Source organism: Camelus dromedarius, chromosome 1, assembly GCF_036321535.1.
Source record: "Camelus dromedarius isolate mCamDro1 chromosome 1, mCamDro1.pat, whole genome shotgun sequence".
Taxonomy (NCBI): Eukaryota; Metazoa; Chordata; class Mammalia; order Artiodactyla; family Camelidae; genus Camelus; species Camelus dromedarius.
The window spans coordinates 41,806,053-41,826,662 of record NC_087436.1 but is presented as its reverse complement, the minus strand read 5'-3'; the positions used below and the strand labels follow the sequence as shown (position 1 = coordinate 41,826,662).

The window sequence follows — 20,610 nt, the reverse complement described above, 5'->3', positions numbered from 1 at the left end:
TCTTTAAAAATTAAACTTATGAATGAATGAATGAATGAATGAATGGTGGCAACTTAGGGTTAGGAAATGGGGAGAAGGGTGCACTAACTAATATTTATATACAAATACATTTTCAATGAAATCGTTGCACCAGTTCTGTGTTCCACAAATAGATGCAACAACTCAATTCAAAATGAAGTCACAAAAAGGAGTTATAAAGTGGGGGGAGTATAGCTCAAGTGGTAGAGCATATGCTTAGAAAGCATGAGGTCCTGGGTTCAATCCCCAGTACCTCCTTTGAAAAAAAAAAGAAAAGTAAATAAACAAATAAACCTAATTACCTCCCCTCCTCAACATAAAAAAAAAATTAAAAAACAAAAAACAACAAAAAAACCAAAGAGGCGTTATAAAGCAATTTTCCCCATGGATAATAAAACCCAGATTAGTTTTCCTTTTTAGAACCCATGTCATTTAAATCTCCCTATTATTAATTACAAATAGAAAGATATTAGTAAGGATAAAGTCTTTATTTCTTCTTTAAATACTTTACATATAATTTGACTTGTATTTATAGAATCAAAGGAATGACACTGTAATTTATAAATGCTCCATCATATAATATGATTTGTCTATCTTTTATAAGTATCATTTTATTTTCAGGCTTTAATTGATACTTCCCCTTTCTGAATAGAAATTATCATTCATGAAATGACTATAAATTAACTGGAGTCAATAAATAGAGTACTCTGAAGATGGGACTATTTTACCAAAAGAAGACAAAATAAATAATTGAATGCAATATAAAATAAATAAATTAAATAAGGTAAAATGAATTCTGTAATGAATAAAGTAAAATGATACTGTAAACACACTACCTAATGAAGGAATGATAAATTTGTTTGCTGGTTTAGCTGTCTGTATCTGTTAGAAGTTGAGAAAAAAAGCAGTAATGAAATTTAGAGGGGAAAGAAAAAGCATGTGATGAGCACAGAAGTGTATCAAAAAATATACTTATCACTCTACTAAAATCTTCAATATTTTAGGTTCCCATAGAGGGCAATATTGTATAAAAGATGGTGAACCAAGAATCTGCCAATTCATCTTTGTTGATGTGCTTTAAAGAAAACTGCTGTTACCATAAATTTGGTGCTGTTCTTCCCCTCAAACTCTGACTGATAGATAAAATGACGCACACAGAAACAAAGAGCAGAGAAAATTAATTTGGTATCCTACTTAATGGTAGATTACTTGAGTGAATAGCCTCCAGTTTCACCTATAACTGGACTCAATCACCGAATCTCAGATAGTAGATTGCATTCTGTCATACAACTACCATACATATGGAATTATTTAGTCTAGTAGAAATATTAATGGAATAGTGCCTTTTTCAATGCCTGAAAGGTGAAAGGTGATCTAAAAATAAGAAAGCCATGTAACTATTTCAAGTCTAGCATCACTGAATCACAATAATCTCTGTTTAGTAAAAGGGTGTTGCATGAGTGAGACCTGGGTGACGTGGGGGAAGGACAGTAGAAATTAAACAGGGACAAAGCCATAGCACAGGGAAAAGGCATAGAGAATGGAATTTTATACTTAGCTATAGATCTTCAAGTTATTTCTATCACCAAATATGCATGCACTCACTTTCCTACCTCTCCTATAACTTGAAAAATAGTTGCTTCACCAGAAGTCCCTTCCTCTCCAAAAGACTAAATATAACTAACTACAACTTGAAGCATTTATTCTCAAATGACCTTTATAGTAACTGCTAATTTGTATTGAGATTATGCTGACAGTAGTAAAGGAAGGACATTGTGCATGTATAATACAGTTAAATCTCTATATTACTTTGAATACCCAATTATCTGTAGATTTCAATGCATGTGGTGATATGGAGCCCATGGATGATGGGGCATGCTCTAATGGTCTATCAGATATGCCTCAGATGCAATTCTGAAGGAGAGATGACTTTGTAAGTTTCCCTTGCTATATGATGTCCTTTCCAAGATTATTATGATGATTATCATATAGCAAATATTTCAAGGCTAACATAAATGAACTAAAATGAATAAAACTGTAAGTCAGATTTTTAGTCCCTGAGTCATAAGAAATAGAAAACTAGACTTTTTATTTAGGATATTGCCTTCTACATGAAGGTCAAACTAAAGTAAAATAAATTGTTTAGTTTAAATTAACTCATGCTAATCCTTAAAGTTCATTACTTATCAAGTACAATTCCTCAAGTCTAAATAACTAATATTTCCCAATCTGCCAAACTAACTAAGGGGTGTGTGTGTTTGCAATTAAGCAAAAGCTATATTTGAAGCAATCTAGTTTATATTCTTATCTCAGATTTCCAGATTATCCTGGATGGAGTTATTCCTCCAGCATGAACCACTCTTCCATGCCTACTGTTAGGGTGATGCAGGGAAACAAGCTGTTTGTCAAATTTAATGTTCTCTGTCATTGCTGTCAGCAGAAGTTTGTTTCAATATGCTTGCTTTCATAATACATTCAATGCCAAAATTATGTTATCTCCAAATCATTTTTAAAAGTACTTTAGAGTTTACAAAAGATGTTCCCATAGATTGTTTTGAGTCTCACAATGATTCCATGATTAATGCGGTATTGTGAACATTGTACAGGTTAAAATACTGAGACCCAAAGCAGCAAATCTGGAATCTACAAGAGGACTCAGTGACTCCCAGCCCTGTCATCTCTACACTATACCAAAGAGTTTCTCTGAATGGATCTGTCTAGACCACGCTCTTTTATATAATTCTATAAGCTGGATAACCTTTCAGGTGGCCGTCTAAAACCCTACACTCTTTAAAACATTTGATGGGATAGGATTCATGCTTTCAACCTCTCTATGTGGCAAGTTATCAATAATTCAGTAACATTCAAATTTCAATCAGTTCCACAAATATCTGGTACACAAAAGCTTATCTAAATTAGAATTCGTCTAAAGGGCCATACAGCAAGAAGGATTTCAGTCAGGCTTTAGAAATACTAAGCAATATTGGGAATCATAGTTATTGAAATATGCTAATGGGAAAATAAAATAAGGGAAATTTATGAGATTTTTGCTTTCTTTTTTATTGAAGTACAATTGATTTATAATATTAGTTTCAGGCATACAACATAGTGATTCAATATTTGTATAGATTATAGTTCATTTAAGTTATTATAAAATATTGGATATATTCCCTGGGTTATACAATATGCATCCTTGTAGCCTATTTATTTTATGCATAGTCGGTTGTGCTTCTTAATCCCTTACCCCTGTCTTGTCCATCTTCCCTTTCCTCCCCTCATTAGTTTTATCTCTATATCTAAGAGTCTATTTCATTTTGTTGCATTTGTTTGCTTTATTTTTTAAATTCCACACATATAAATGATTACATGCAGTATTTGTCTTTCTCTGTCTGACTTACTTCACTAAGCATAACACCCTCTAGGTCCAGCCATATTATTGAAAATGTCAAAATCTTCAATCTTTTTTATGGCTGAGTAGTATTCTATTGTATATCTTTACCACATCTTCTTTAGCCATTTATCTATTCATAGACACTTAGGTTGCTTCCATGTCCTGGCTATTGTAAATAATGCTGCTATAAACATTGGGGTGCATGTATCTACTTGAATTAGTATTTTCATTTTCTTTGGATATATACACAGTAGTGGAATTGCTGGATCATATGGTGGTTCTATTTTTAGTTTTTTGAGGAACCTCCATATTGTTATATATGGCAATGGTATCAGTTTACATTATCCCCCCAACAGTGTCCTAGGATTCCCTTTTCTGTACAACCTTGTCAACATTTTTTTTATTTGTAGATTTTTGATGATAGCCATTGTGACAGGTGTAAGGTGATATGTCATTATGGTTTTGATTTGCATTTCTCTGATGATTAGTGATGTTGAGCTTCTTTTCATGTGCCTGTTGGCCATCTGTGTATCTTTTTTGGAAAAAAAAAGTCTATTTATAACTTCTGCCCATTTTTAATCAGTTTGTTTTTTGTGAGGTTATACTTTCTGTGTACTTTTATTTAAATTATACAATTTTTTTTTTTTTTTGGTGGAGATAGGAATGAATCAGAGAATTTCTCAGATCCATGCTATTGATATCACAATCTAGATTACTGGTTGTCAGTTTTTTGTGACACACACAGATACCCACAGAAACAAGAGTTTCATACAACAGTTCTTACTATAACTATGTGCAGAGTACATTTAATACTTTACTTTTTGTTCTATTCAATCTTTTTCTATTTAATTCCTTTTCATAAACATTTGAAATGCTAACCTTTATCTGTTAATGTAAATGCATATCATGAGTCATCACCTGCATTTTGAAAAGAAATGAATCTGGACTCATATATATCTATAAACTACTGAATACAAAAAAATCAAGTCATTTCTATGATTTTATAATTGGAACTTTTTCTAACTTTTCCACTAAGCTGACTATTTTCATAAATCTTTTAAAAAAAACACTGGTTTTATTTCACAAAGTGACCGTCAATACACAATGCCACTCTTCAGAGAATACAGGTCTAAAGAGGCAGAGCAAGTTAACATATGACCATAGAAACAAACAGAACTTTCAGTTATATGATAACACTGCCTGTTAATGTAGACAACAATAAAGTAACTAACATATTAATTCCCTTTAGGATTTTAATTGTTTGCAATTATAAATTTATAGACAAACACTTAGAAATCCCAAACTTCCAATTAAAAGGAGAAATGAGAAACCATAAAGCCATGAAGGAAGCACTCAGTATTTTTTCATGATTATTTGTGGGAAAATAGAAAGTGCATACTTAATTGCATCATAGACACCTTAAGGCTAGACTGCTTTTAGAGTGCCACTCATAAGCTCATTTTAGTTGTGCACTGTCTATAGTGACAATAGTTCCAACCTAACTCTAAAGTAAAAAGATAAAACAACAAAGAAAATCCATGCTTTTCTTTTGTGAAATGTGCAGCTCCAATTTTAGGGGGAAAAAAATCAGTGCTTCAGAATAAAGAAGAAAGAAGGAAAATGGAGTGGAATGCATTATTGGCCTTACATTGTTACTCCTACCGGTATTAAAGCCCTTTGTTGCAGGACTTTGTAGTTCCTTCCAATAAGAGGGCTACCATATTTTTCCATCCCTTTACTTTTGGATTTGCTACATGATGTATTTTAGACAATAGATTGAGAAGAAAGTGCCACTATGCTGGTTCCAAACTGAGGTCTGAGAGGCATAATAGGTTTCTACTCATTCTCTTGTAATTCCATTATCACTGTAAGAAGAACATGCCTGGGTATGTGGACTGAGGCCACCCAGTTAAGATGTCCTAGACAAGTCCAGTTTAGAACAGAGCCCCTAGCTGACCTGTAGATGCGTGAGTGAGGCTGGCAGAGCCCAACTAGATCAGCTGACCCCTGTTGATCTGCTGATTTACAAGCAACACAGGAGCAGAGAGGAAAAGGCAGACTTTATTAATGCAACGGACATGGAAATAAATGAAGCTTTAAGTTACTTATTAATATTACCCTCATTATGTAAATAATCGCAGACTAGCAATATATAAATTCACTTCAGTACTACAAGTTGTGAAGTTTCAGACAATTTTAAGAAGTCAAATAAATGCATAAGTTGCTGAATTTTTGGTAGTTTGTTACATGGAATTATTTAACTGACACATAAAGTTGCTTTCCTGTGTCTAAAACCATTTTAAAAATATTTTCTTCTTCTTAATATATAATGTGAATTAAAACAAGAAAAATAATGATCACATTTTTTATCATAATTTATTATATGATTTAAAAATATTTTTCAATAGTAAGATTTTTTAAAGCACATTTTAAAAATATGACTAAATTTCAAGATTTTTCTTCACTCTGTTAAGTTCTGCCATATTCTTGGAGCAAACACATTTCATATTTCTTAACAAATTTATTATTTTATTGCAAAGGTAAAGATGGAGTTCAAAGTAGAAATTTCACTCATAGAGTCAATAGGCTTTTTTTTCCCAGTGAAGATATAGAGTAAGCCACATTAAAAATAAAACTTAAAAAAAAGGATTTTGTTTCGGTACTAATTGATCCTAAATGTATGAAGGAAGACATTTTTTTTGACTGATATCATTTGTGAAAGGATTAGAGAACCATCAATTTTACTGGGAAGCAACAATTGTGGAGGAAGCAGACTAAACTATAGTAAAATGCACTCATAACAAGACTCTCAACATGAGTTTTCATACTGGGGTAATTTCGTCTGCTTGAAGTAAACGAAAATTCATATTTCATTGATTCATACTTACAAAGATCATTATTCTTTGTCCAGTCAACAATATAAAACAAAGAAACAAAGAAGTAATAACCACATAATTTGATTTCTAACTTGAACAAGGCAGTTGTTGATTTGCCCCTTTCTCTTTTTGTTAAAATTAACTGAAGATATATTAATATTTCTATATAAGAAATATGTTGACAAATGGTTAGTATGCATCAAATCCCTCATCTTTTGGATTCTAAGAAATGGAAATAATAATAACTCCCAAATAATAATATAAAGTAGTTGCAATGACCTCAGCAGTAATAGTGCCACCACTAGTTTGACCAAGCAGGGCAGTGACTGTAACAGCACCACTATTTCTTGAACCCTCATAGGAGTTGGGCAATGTGCCAAATGGTTCCAGCTTTCTCCATGAAAAAACAGTCAAATTTTAAAATAAAATTCAGGCCAAGTTGGGATAGGTCTTGGGTGAACCATTTTAGAGTGCACAGATTCTGTAAATGTAGCTGTTTACGGCCCAAAATGAGTTGACAAATGAGAATAACAGTAAAAGAACAAAAAAAAAAAGAGGAGAAGTAAATAAGAACAGAGTGGAAATGAAGTCGTAGCCTCATAATAATACTTACAGCAAACACTGAGTGAGCCTGGTATCTCCTAAGCAATTTGCTTTATTAACTCACTGAATCCCATGAAAAAATCTAGCTCATAAAATACAAATGAAGATATTGGTGCACAGAGGGGCTAAGTGTCTAGGTTGCCCAAGGTAGTAGGATTGGAATGTGAACTTGATTTGTCCAGCTCCTGAGTTCACAATTTTAACCTTAATGACCTAGAAATAGGAAGAGAAGCACTAAGATGATAAAACTATTTGGCTCTTTCAGTCCGTAGTTTTCACAGTACTAGTAAATCTTCCAATGACTTACATTTCAAAATGTCTGAATTAGGAAACAGAGAACATCACAGTGGAAAACAAAGTGAAACATTAAATTGTTCCTAAGATAAGTTTAGAAGCAATTTATTATAAAAAGGAAATCCTGGCAGACAACAGTCAATAAATTGAATACATAAATAGCAATTATAAGTAATGTCGGCTTAAGACTTAAGAATGTACCTAATCATAAAAGAGAATAATAAGTAAAGTAGCATATACAGCCTGGTTTGACATGGACAGTGAGGTATCCTGTCTACCTGGCTTAGCATTTTCCTGGCTTTTTTTTTTTTTTCATTTTCTTTAAATACAGGATAAGTATTAATAGTCACAGAAACCTATATGAGGTTGCTGGACTCAGACTTTCTATTCCCAGCTTCTGCCATGTCTTCTTTTTATATCACGTAAGACACATGTGCAACGCACAGAATTCTTACCTTACTATGTGGTTAAGAATGAAAAGCTAGTCAGTAATAACACATCTCTTTTCTTCTTCCCTTAGACCACTTGATTCTCAACTTAACTTCAACTCTCTTTTGAGCTCAGCATTTAGAATATTTGTTGATAAAATGAAGGTGATGCTTGGATAATTGCCAAGTTAGCCAAGAACCTAATTCACGCTGCTGGGGTGCCATGCAGGTCCTGAAGCCTGCCAAACGCATGAAGCCACCAGAATGCCAATCGGGGAGATCAGTGGGCAGTAAAAATTATATCTTCGTGTATGTGAAATATGAGTGGGTAATAAATAATGAGCAGCCCTACCACAGAGTTTAAAGAGATTATAGAGTATAGTTCAAATATTCTCACTACAGTGCTTTTGCAATATATTGTATGACATAATTTGCAACTATTTATATTACTACTTGACATGCTTTATTTTGCAATGGTGCTCTTCTACAGCAATGAAATTTAAATCTATATAAAAATTTTAAAAGTATTTAAATTTTTTCAAAAAATGTTGATAAAACATCAACATTTATCATCTGCTAAGACAATTGTGACAAAATTTCCTATTAAGATAAACTCTGCAAATCTGCTAAATAAGCTCTAGGATCTATTTAAAACATTATAGGTAGTTTAATTAGAATGTGTTTTGGAGTGACAATTTGTCATACAGAGCTCCAGAATGGTGTTTATGTACCATTTTGTGAAATACGAGTTTTCATTTAGGTCAGATGACTTCTCCTAAATTAACTGCTGTCATTTTCAATGATAATTTTTCTTCTGTATTAAATGAGATCTGTTAGTACTGGTCCTTTAGAAGAAAAATAATACCATAAAAAGTTATGATGTCATTTGAAGACAGCATACTCAGAGATTTAAAGCATGCACTGGAAAAAGTTAAATTCAATAATGGTCCAAATTATTTTTCTCCAATTCTTGGAATCAAAGTAAAGCTACTAAAAGTTAATGTGACATTTGATATTATTACAAGTGTCATTGTAAACCCAACTGAAATGCAACACTGATGGTAAAAGTAATTTGTTTTACAATTAAAATTGCAGAATTTGGTAGAGCAAAGAATCATGATAGAAACAATATTTTTGCTAAAATAAGAAAAAACAAGAATGGACTTGAAATGTACTTAAAGTCAGTTGTGGTACAGGCATAATTTGTGATTGATTCTGAACTCAATTATTTTCCAAATGTAAAGAGAAGGTGTACTTGTTATAACTTCCAAATATTTGGGTGTGTGTATATATATGCATATGAAGCTAGAGTAACTGAACTATGGTATTTTTGTCAGGGAGATGATGGCTGATATACATACATTTATATATTTTGCACAGCAGTATGTGCCTTCTTGCATTTGCTGCATGTCATCAGTCAGATTTTAGAGATGTTTAGCCTTTTGAAGAACTATTTTGTTAATCAACCTAAATGCCCTACAATGGTATTTAATTTTTAAATGCATTAGTCCTCTGTATTTTTTTGAATCCTTTTCTAATGCATTTAGAAAATATGAATAAGGTATTTCAAAAATGGAGCACCAAAATTTCCTCATTTTTCAAGGTTTACTGACTTACAAACTACAAAATTTGCAAACAGAAAAACATTGAAATCACGTTCTATAAAGGCAAGATTTGTATCAAATAAACCAAATTATGTGAGCTCATGGGGTGTATAAAATTGAATTCTTGAATTATATAATATGTACTTTGCATTATCATGACATGTAGGAAGAACTCTATGGCTTTTCTATTTTATTGCATATATTGATAGTATATATTGAAATGGGATAAAATTAAAGTCTACCATTCCGAAGCTAAATTTGATGAACTAATCAAAATCATCACAACTAGAGAGATCTTGTCTTGAAAAAAGTGTTGAAAAAAGGTACCCTAAAAGAGATCAAAAGACTATACCTCTGAAATATTATATACTTCCATTCAAAACATGAACAAGAGAAGAGCCTCCATTTAGGAGGTATCTTGAAATCCCAAACAGAACACTTCCTCAGTTAAACATAACGTGATCTGCAGAGAAGAGTTAATTAAAAGTGTGGATGATTAGAATTTATTAATGATGAAATTCAACTTTGAAGATTACAGGCACCATTATAAAAGAAATTAAAATAAAATACTATAGTAAAATTATATACTTTAGAAAAAATATTTATAATACTTATTAGAATTAGGGTAAGACACTGATTACAATACATAAATATGTAATAATAATTATTATTTGACTTCTCAATTATTGTAAAGAAAAAGTTTACCTTAGAGAGGTTTCAAAATGGCAGCATAGGAAGATCCTGAATTCACCTTCTCCCACCAACACAACAAATCTACAACTATATATGGACTGATTCCCTCAGAAAGGGACCTGAAAATAGTCTCATCATGGGAAAAAAACCACACCCTAGTAGCAGCAATCCATAACTGGAAAGGCTTACAAAGGTACAGATCTCTTCCCAGAGGAGAGAGGGATTTGAGCTCCACATAAGGGGCACCGACCCCTACATCCTGCCCAGGAGAGACAACTACCTCAATGCCTGGCTTTGAGAACCAGTGGGGAACACACCCAGGAAAATCACAAAACTGCAGGGAACGTAAAGCCCACTCTAAAGCGGCCCCCACACAGGTTCACTTGATCATGAAAACCAGCACAAAAGCACCAGACTGAAAAACACATGGGTCATAGGTGGAGGAGACCCACTTACAAATCTTGAGGCACCTGTCAGTGAAGCAGGAGCCAGCTGGGACACTCCCTGGGGACTGAGACACCGGCGGAAGCCATTCTGAAGTTCTCCGTCTAACCTGTTGGCATCAGTAGGTATGACCTGCAGAGGGTCCTGCTCACCCTGTGCCTCAGCCAGGTCTCACAGCGGGCCGAGCTGTAGCCCTGCCCACCAGTGCACTGCCACAGCAGACCACACCGGGGAGACCACTGAGTGCCCGGCTCTGGGGGCCAGGAGAGATTGCACCTCAGAGCCGCACAGGGTAGCTCTAGAAAAGGGCGCTCTTTCAAGACTGGGAGAGAGAGCTGATTTGCCTAATGCATAGAAAGAAACACAGAAAATCAGGTAAAACAAAGAAACAGTGGGATATGTTTCAATCAGAAGGAAAAGACAAAACTTCAGAAAAAGAACTAAATGAAACAGGTAAGCAGTTTATCTGATAAAAATCACAAAAATGTTCAAACTTCAACCTCTCTTCTGAGACAAAATTGACTGTCAAAGTAGTGCTCTCCCTTAACTTTCTCTGCTAAAACTTCTAATGAGGTATAAAAGTCTTCCCATGATTGTTGATGGGAACTCGTTATATGTAGCTTTTATTAATTGTCTATATCTAACACTATCTAATTACCTTTCAATTAATTTATTTAAGAGAAAAGTATTCTTTAACTCATAAAATAGCATTTTGAAAGAATTCCAAAATATGTCAAAGCGGCATCAATGGTTAAAAACCAGATGCACTGAATTTGACTTTCAAAGGTTCAACTTGGTTATGAAAAGTTTCTTTCTTAGGAAAAGCAAGATGGAACTCAGTATTTTGATAGAAGGAAGCCAGGTGCATTGTCACTGAAATGATACCCACTCGCTGATTTGTAAAATAGCTGGTATTTTGGAGAAAGGGTATGAAATGAGACAACTATAATGAAAACTTCTGTCTTTATCATTTTTTCCGTTTTATTTATTTTAAAATTTTATATCTTTAAAAGATCATTATGAAAATTTGGTTTTAAAGGAACTAAGGACGGGTGATTTTGTCTGCATTTGAGGTTGATCTTTAAAGAGGAGCAGCGTAACTTTTGAACTGGATAAAGAGAGATTCAATGTGAACGAACACCAACAAGAAAAGTTGCCAGGTCCTACTGGTTCACTCATTCCTGCTAAATATCTAGTAAAGTTTTGATGGATTTGTGTTTTATAGAAGCAAAAGCAAAAACAAAAACAGAACATCCCAATAAATTTCCTTCCCATTCAATGTTGAGATGACAATAATGATTGTCCCAAATTCTGTTCTGCAATTATTTATTTAATAAGAGAACTGACAGGATTAAACTGAATGTTTTAACATGAGGCTTTTTCCTAAATATTATTGTTTAAGGGGTACAATACATGAAAGAAAGAGATTTCTAGTAAATAATTTGTATGCCCATAAATATTCAGAAGATCAATGTTAAAATTTATATTACAAAGGAGATCTGTTATTGGTATTAACAAAAAAGAGAATCAATCAGTGGAAACTTCATGTTACTTATTTTTATAACGAAGGATAAAAAATCATAAAGCAATGACAGAAATAGTGTCTTGTGTTAAATAGGATGGTTTAAGGGAATAGTGATTATTAAAGGCCTGACTACATATCTACATCTTATCTGTACAAAACACGGTCCTGTTTTTTTAAATGTTTGTTTGTTATAAGAAGCAGATGGGCTTTCCTGTGAAAGAAAAACAACAGATATGCTAGAAAAATTATATTTGAAATTATAACAAAACTTTTCTAGAAAGAGAAGAATCAGATAGTAGATGGTTGTATTCATGTAACAGCAGATCAAATAGAATGAATTTGATGAAGTCTAACCTTAGCACAACCATAATAACATACATAATGTATATATTATGAATATGTATGTTTCTAATGATAACACCCAAAATATACAGCTTCAAAAAAGCTAATGCCTTTCTGGAATCTTAATAAAAACTTTTGAAGTCATGGACATGACATGTTTACTTAATTGTGATACTTCTTACCAATAAGTATTTTTAGCACAATGACTAATTCAATGCTTTCCCTCCTGTATCATGTAACATAGTTGGTACATATATATATAAACACTTGTTGAATTAAATGGTGAGCACTTTAAGAAGGGTGAAACTTCACATCACCCTAAGAGTTCCATGGAGTTAACAAGTTATTCAAAGCAATTTATCAGTACAATTTTTCCTTATTCTTTTAATTTAATAATACAAGATTATATGTTTATATATTTAAAGGGGCAAATATGGTAGTGAATTTATTCCTAATTCTCATAAAAATGGTCCAGGTCTTGTTTTATACTTTTAATAAACTTTCATATTTGTCTAACATTCCTTCATTCAACAAACACTTAAACACTGCTATGCAAGAACTACCATTGGAGGTATAAGATGAGTAAGAGGATAGCCATTATTAAGAAATTCAGAACAGAGATGGAAATACTCACAGGAATAATAAAGCCTCTATACCATATGTTAGCGATAATGATGGAGGTATAAGCTGGGTTTTCTGGGTCACCAAAAATGGACATCTAGTAATAGCAACTAACATATATGTAACACTAATGGTATCCCATACACTCTCCTAAATTCTTTGCATTGATGCTCTAACTTATGGCACACAGTCACTGCATCAGGGGCAACACGTGTGCATGAGTGAGAATTGCAGGACTCTTTCTTGTAATGCCAGGAGAGAACATCATCTCTTTCTTTGGAAGTCTTGGTGTACAGAGAAATGGTAGTTGCTATTGTCACTGTAAGACAAACATCCGAGAAGAAACCTTGCAGGAGGAGGGCAGAGCTAAGGGAAATTCACATGGAATCCAAAGACCTGAAGCCACGGAATTAAGCTAACTGTGAATGCTGCACTACTTCTAGACTTTGAATTACATTAAACAATAAATTTCCTTTCTGTTTTAGGGAGATTGAGTGGAGTGTACTGAGACTTGTTAATTGCAACTGAGGGACAATTGGTTTAAATAATATAATCTTTCCATACTTTTTTCAAAGCCCTCCCAGTCTTTACACATTTCTTCTTTCCCTAATGAATCCCAACCCACCCACTAAGGTTGAACTTAACTGTAATAAACTTCAGTAAGCCTTTCATGATGTTTCCAGTGAGAAGTAATTAATTACTCCTTTGACTTCTACTTTAGTCAGTGGCATTGATTTAACTATGTCCTGTATTTTAGTCGGCTATTTTTCATGAGAACTTTCTCGCTGGTTTTGTGATTAGAAAGATGAAGTTCAAATGTAAACTCCTCCAATTACTAGCTGGAAGTTCATTAAACATCTTTGACTTAGAGCCTCTTCATATCTGTAAAATATTGATAGTCGAAGACAAAATAATAGGACTAAATAGCATGAAATTAGAGAACCTATGTGGTAAAGGTTGTATTGTGTCCCCTCTGAAGAAGATATGTGGAAGTCCTAACCCCCAGGACCTCAGAATGTGATATTATTTGGAAATAGAGTTGCTGCAGATACAATTAGTTACGATGAGGTTACAGAGTAGTATGGGTCCCTAATGTAATATGACTGGCATATTTATAAAAACATAGCCATGTGAAGAAAGCGAGACACAAAGGAGCGCATCCTGTGAGGAATACAGAGATCGGAGCTGTGAAGCTGAAAGGCAAGGAATGCCAGAGATTGCTGGCAAACCCCCAGAAGCCAGGAGAAGTCAAGGGAGGATTCCTCTACGGGTTTCAGAGGGAGCAGAGCCCTGCTGACACCTTGATTTTGGACTTCTTGCCTCCAGAACTGTGAGACAATAAGTCTCTGTTGTCTTAAGCCACCTAGTTTGTGGTACTTTGTTAAAGTAACCCTAGGAAACTCATACAACATGCAACGTACTACTTGTAGGATCTAAAACTTACTAGGTATGCAAGAAATACCAGATAGATATTAAAAGATTTTATTCCTCTCTGTATGGTTCACTTGAAAACATTATACATGTATCAATAGTGTACACTTTAAGACCAACCAAACAATGATAATATATATGTGTGTGTGTGTGTGTGTGTGTGTGTGTGTGTGTGTCTGTGTGTGTATAAAATCACTGCAGCTGTAATTCCATATCAGATCTTAATAGTAAGAACTGGACATTTATTTTTCACATCATGTGTGGAGCTTGGCAGAGGAGGACACCCAATTTCACCACAGCCTCCAAAGGAAGAAGTAGCTTCTAATAGCTGGCAGGCTTACCCTGCTCCCCACAAAGTATGTGTACGAAAAGGACACACACACACCCCTATATATATAAATGCAGGGTAATATAATACAGGAGATATATGTGTGTGTGTGTGTGCGTGCACACCTGTGTGTGTATCTTTTCATCTACTTGTATAAGAAGTCTTCAGTATACAATGAGATCAGTTGTGTCCTCTCAGGTAAAAGCTGCATGAACCCCACCCGTTCCCTTTAATACACTTACACATCGGGGTCTAACAGGAGCTCATGATAATAACAGCAGGACAGCAATGATATCCGTTCCTCTATGACTTTACACCCATTTTTCTCTTGCCATGTGGCTCTACTGTGAATAAGCAGGATTTTCTTCATAAATGGACCAGTAGCTACCAAGTTTAAAAGAAAATTTACAACTTTAAGTCATGCAGTCATTTTAAATATCATAGAACTCAATGTTCTCACGGCCTTCTAGACTGTAATTGTTTTGCTTTATTTTTGGAATTTCATGAATTATGGAAGAACATTCTAAACTGTATGAAATCAGGCCTAAAATGCATTACACATTAAATTTGTATGTAGTATAATATTTTGAATGGGTGATTTTGAAGAGAACCTTTTTTAAATAAAGACTGATAATAGAACTATATGCATTTTATTTGTGAAATTCTCTTCTTACCTCCATTTCTCCTGGTGGAAAATTTTGGGTTGGAATTACTCAAGCACATGAAACTGTATCCACTAGTGAATGCAGGTACATATTCTGGATCCAAACATATAAATTCTGGTATCAGAAGCTATGCAAGTTGTATACCCTTGAATCCCAAGCTGTGTTCATTGTGTCCGATGATGTCTAAAGCACCAAACTCTGGGTATATAGGTGTCTCAAGTTACACACAGGGATCTCTTAAACCACATATTACACAGTAGTGACTGAAGCCTTGAACACTGTGTAGTGTAAAAAGGTAGACTCTATTCTGGTCCCTGAAGCCACACACTGGAAATGTGTAATCTGAATCATGCACCTGAACCATGCATTGTCCTCTGAGGCTCCACCTTTTGTCTACATGGGCACTGGAAGCATTTACTCCCTTTATGTGAGTTTCTTTACACAGTGGCGTTTACAGCTGCACAGACAGAGATTTAGATCTTTACCAAACCTTCTTTTCCTTTCACCCAGAGGCACCGTTTTAAGGGCTTATATTTAGGCATACCTATGTGCAGGCCAACAGCTTGGAATTTATTTTGTTACTGACATTTAAACCTCTGCAACTTTCTGTGACTGATCAGCTTAGCTGGTTAGCTTCCGATGTTGACATAATCAAGCTTGTGCGGTCAATCTCACTATGAAAATGACCTATATTCCCCTTTTCCTTCCATCTTTCCTTCCTTCCCCTTGTCATTGCATCTACTTACTACTATAAGGCTCTCTCATTAGTGTATATGAAGGTATGTAAAAGAAATCTGGAAAGAATTCATAAAATAACAGAACTACCACTAAATATAAAAGTAAAATCAAATCTCCTATCTCAGCTCAGTTCAGAAAACCTACATGGAAGACTGGGTCTTGTGCTTCTTAATTGGGACACAAAGATGAATGGTTGTCAAGTTACCCAGAATTTATAGACAGAGGCAAACCACTATCAAGGTGACCACAATACCAGGTGGACTATCCCATGTACTACAGTGAAGTTATTAAAAACAACTGCTTAAGATCACTAAGATGAAAACTGTTAAGTATTAGTTAGGACAACGAGTGGAGTATCTCATAGACAGTGTTCCTCATAAGGTATCTAAGAATGACTTGGAATGGGTTAGAAGGTTTGCCAGAGATTTTGATCACAAGTCACAGAAATTGCCTCTAATTCAGTATTTACAGATTTAGCAAATCTGCATGGGATGTGTTCTTTCTTTCTTTCTTCCACTCTTTGTTATCAATATTCCCTAATATAGCCGACTTACAAGGGAGGTAACAGAGAAAACAATGACAGACCCCCAGTGACACAAAATGTTAAGCCGTAGTCACTGAACAACTAAAATGAGACTATCAATAGCATTTTTCTTACTAATTCAAATTTCAGTTGCATCTCATAACTAACTTTAAAAATAATCATAGCATAAAAGTTATACATTTATATCATCATAGAGTTTTCTGCTCATGCATGTATTCAAATATAAATCACACAGTCTCTAAGAGACTGACTTAGGCCTACAGTCTTTAACATGAGAACCAGTGAGATACTAGGTGTAGTAGTATATTTCAGGAACTGTAAGGTGCACTAAAGACATCTATGTGTGAAATCTGCAAACACTTACTACTTTACAAGAACTGACAGCAAATTTGAAGAAGCTGTATTCACAGTTTCACAAACTGTGTAAGAGCAGTCCTTGGGGAAATGCTAGGTCTTTGCTGAATAAGTATGATAACTTGAATTTCAATCAGATATCAATTTCCTGCCAAAGAGTTGTCTCTGTTATCTAATATAGTTACTTTCATGGCAAAACGTATTAGATTTAAAAGGTCAAAATTTTGGATGCCTCTGCTTTTACTTAATAAGTATTAAATGGTCTGTTTTGCATTGAAACATTTTAAAGGGTACAGAAACATTTTGTTCCTACAGCTATTAGAGTTATTTTCATAACAGAGGTTTATTTCTTCATAAAAGGCGTTTGAACTTTCAAATTACTGCACTGTTATATTGACCAGCTGACCTATGCAGCAGTGCTCTGGAAATGTTCTCCAAACGGGGGCTGGACAAAACAATCAATTCAAAAGCAGCTCTACTAGAGAGTTCTGTATTAAGAAATTATTCTTCTGAGTTTATGATTTAACTCTCAACTCATTAACATTATACATTATTCTAAAATAAAATCTACCCTGGCCTTCATCATATCCCAGGATTTAGGACCAAGATTAAGCTAACAGAGATTAAGTCACAGAAACAGAGCCACTGTAGATAGAAGAAAGAGAACAGTTATATGAAATGAAAGCCGGGGTATCTCGAAAGATTTTTATTCATTTGGCAGAATATGAGAGACTCTCACAGAGAGAGGTAATTTGTCCAATTTTATTTTGACAATATAGTGGATTTTATTTCATGTCCCCAAATAGACCGATTAGTGCTATGAGGCTGCTTCTTATCTCAGAGCTTTTGTTAAAAAGATAAGCTATAGCCCACATCCTTTTCCTAACCATGGAAGGTTTGCCAATGTTGGTTTCATCCAACTAAGGTATTAGAACAATCTTCATTTAATGTCATTTTATCAGGTCAGTGTCTGCCAAAGAGATATAATGACTTCTCATTTTTTATCATATCATATAAAAACATATTTGTGTTCAACATTTTTCACCCACCTATTTTCCTCCCTAATAGCTTCGCCTCAGAAGACCCATTTCAATACTCCTTCACCTGAACACTACATACTTACGAAGTTCATTCACTGTTTTCTAGAAGGTGACACAGTAATTCTCACTATTGAAGAAATAAAACTTGGTCTTATAGGAGAAGGGCTGAATTTACAAGCCTAGAGGATGATAATATTTAGTATATTATGCTAATCATTTGATTCCTATGGATGGAAGTGCCAGTGACATCTCATTATTTTATAATTTTTCAAATTCTCTAGGCAAATGGTCTATAGGATCCTAGTGGATAAACGAACTACATAAGTCAAATCAAATAGTATCAGCAACATCAGGATTTAAGCCAAGAACGCTAATGGATTGTTCTTTTAAAACCTGTTGAAGTAAAAGTCAGCATAAGATCTCTTACTTCATTTCTGAAAGCCCTTTGTCATCCAGCAAAATGTGATTTTAATATATTTATCTGTGGTTTGCTAAAGTATTAAAATAAAATGAGAACCCATCTCCTTATTGTTGGTCTACAAGGGAAGTTTCTCCTGTGTGCTTTAACCCATAAGCTTATTAATCATTCTAAGGCTTTTGTCAAAAGGAGAGTGCAGCTTAAATGATGCAATTATGGCCCTGGATATCTTGGGTCTATTTTCAGTTCTCCACCTCGCTTGTGCTTAGTGATTTAGGAAGGCGTTTAACTTCACTGGGGTAGAATTTCGTGTATATATATATTTCTCATTTGCTGAGTATTTCAGTGAGAGGAACCCATGTTAGACATGCTCAGCAACGACTCAAAAGAATTCCCAGGGATCAAAGGAATTCCTGGAGATAGCTGGCTTTAAATGTATTACGTACCAGCAGCACAGAATGCGACTCCAGGATGACTTCTGCTCCTTTTTCTTTTATTTCTTTGTACTTCCACTTATTTCTTGATTAATTTATTCACATTATATATGTGATTGCCATGATGTTTGTCTGATATGCTGACTGGTAAACTGGTGCCAGTACTTTGTAAAATGTTAACTATATGTATATACCTATAAACAAAAGTTTGATAACTATGATGCTCTAAGATCTTAAGTGGCCACTGTAGAAACCAAGGTAGGATAGCTTAAATATTACTTCTAAAAGTATTTAGAGGGGTTTTCCAATTTAACAGCAAATCTTTAAGAAGAAGCAGCAGCAAAATTTACTTGATTGTCTTTATTTTACTTGAAGAGTATATGGGACCACTGCCCAGTTGAATATCTTATAAAAATACTAGACAGAATGTCCCTTAGAGCACTGTGACTGCATAGTAGTTCTTAGAATATAAATTGTATTAAATATTTCATAACAGCACCTAATATAACATATATTTCACTTTTTAATAAGACAATTTTATTTCTCTTCCATTAGAATGAAAACTACATAAGGTCATGGATTTTGTATTGTTTTTTATATTACCACATCTCCAGTGCCTCAGAGGATCTGGCAAAAATCTCACCTGATAAATATTTGTTGAGTGAATGTACATTAAAAAAAAAATTCTGAGATGCCAGTTTAGTTTCCTAACACTTGGGTAGAACATAGAAACAGACAAGGTACAATTAAGGGTTATAATTTTTGTTTATATAGATTAAAACAATTATATATCTATACTTTATAAACAAACTTAATAATTTAGAATAAAATATGCTTAGATTCCATATTTAGAAAAGCTAAATAAATACAATTCTCTGTAACTCTGCCTTTATTTTCATATAGGCCAACTTTTTTTGCACTTAATTACTCTTTTGGATATACTTATCAGCTTTCTCAGATTCACTTTGTTTTAAATAAATTAAACAAGTAATATTATTTCTAAATGCTTAAATTGTACAAATTTGGCTAGTAGAAGCCCCTTTAATTTGACTTCTTATCCTTTCACTCATTCCTCTAACATTTTTGGCAGCAGGATATTCTCAACCCTTCCTTCCTCATTTTCTTAGTCCCAAGGCATGGAATTGGGGACCTTCAAAGCAGTCTTGATTTCTTTCAGTAGAGAATATAAGCAGGGGACTGGCTCCCTGGTGAGTTGGTGGTGGGTAAGTGTTTTGCCAGGATATTGCTACTGCGGCAATTTTATGAGTGAAAGAACTTGAAAAATATTTCCTTTCTGGTTATAAGCTGACATTGATCTTACAAATTTAACATATTGTGTTGCTTACCCTACTTTTTAATAGTGTGTGGTTTCATTGATCAACACAGTTTTCTCTATATTGACATTTGGCACACCAGATGTCAGGCTGAGTTAGCAACAAAGACAACCTAGGGCACAGGAGGTAATATAGGAGCCAGAAACCATGACTAGACTACTGGAATGTAAATGTGATTTAAGGTTTTCCTTTACAAACCTTTGTTAAATACCGGCTCCTGCTTCCTGACTCTGACACCCATTAACGCTTTCACTTTGCTTCATTTTTTTCTATAGCAGATACAAAGTATTTTTATATTTGTTACCTATTTACTTCACTGGAATCTAAGCTCTGTGAAGAGATTATATTCAATTTTGTTTGCCATTATGTTCTCATTGCCTAAAAGAGTGTTTGGCATATAATATTCCCTTAATAATTATTTGTTAAATAAATGAACTAATTTTTCTCCTTATAGAATCCGTAGGCTGGATGACATCATCAAAAGA

The 20,610-nt window shown here is 34.1% G+C and overlaps 1 non-coding gene across 1 annotated transcript; it reads left to right on the top strand.

Annotated features, from left to right (window-relative positions):
- The first annotated feature begins 203 nt into the window (after window positions 1-203).
- Window positions 204-276, top strand: TRNAS-AGA (transfer RNA serine (anticodon AGA)). Its single transcript has one exon. It is a non-coding gene; the product is annotated as a tRNA-Ser (tRNA).
- Window positions 277-20,610: the final 20,334 nt, after the last annotated feature.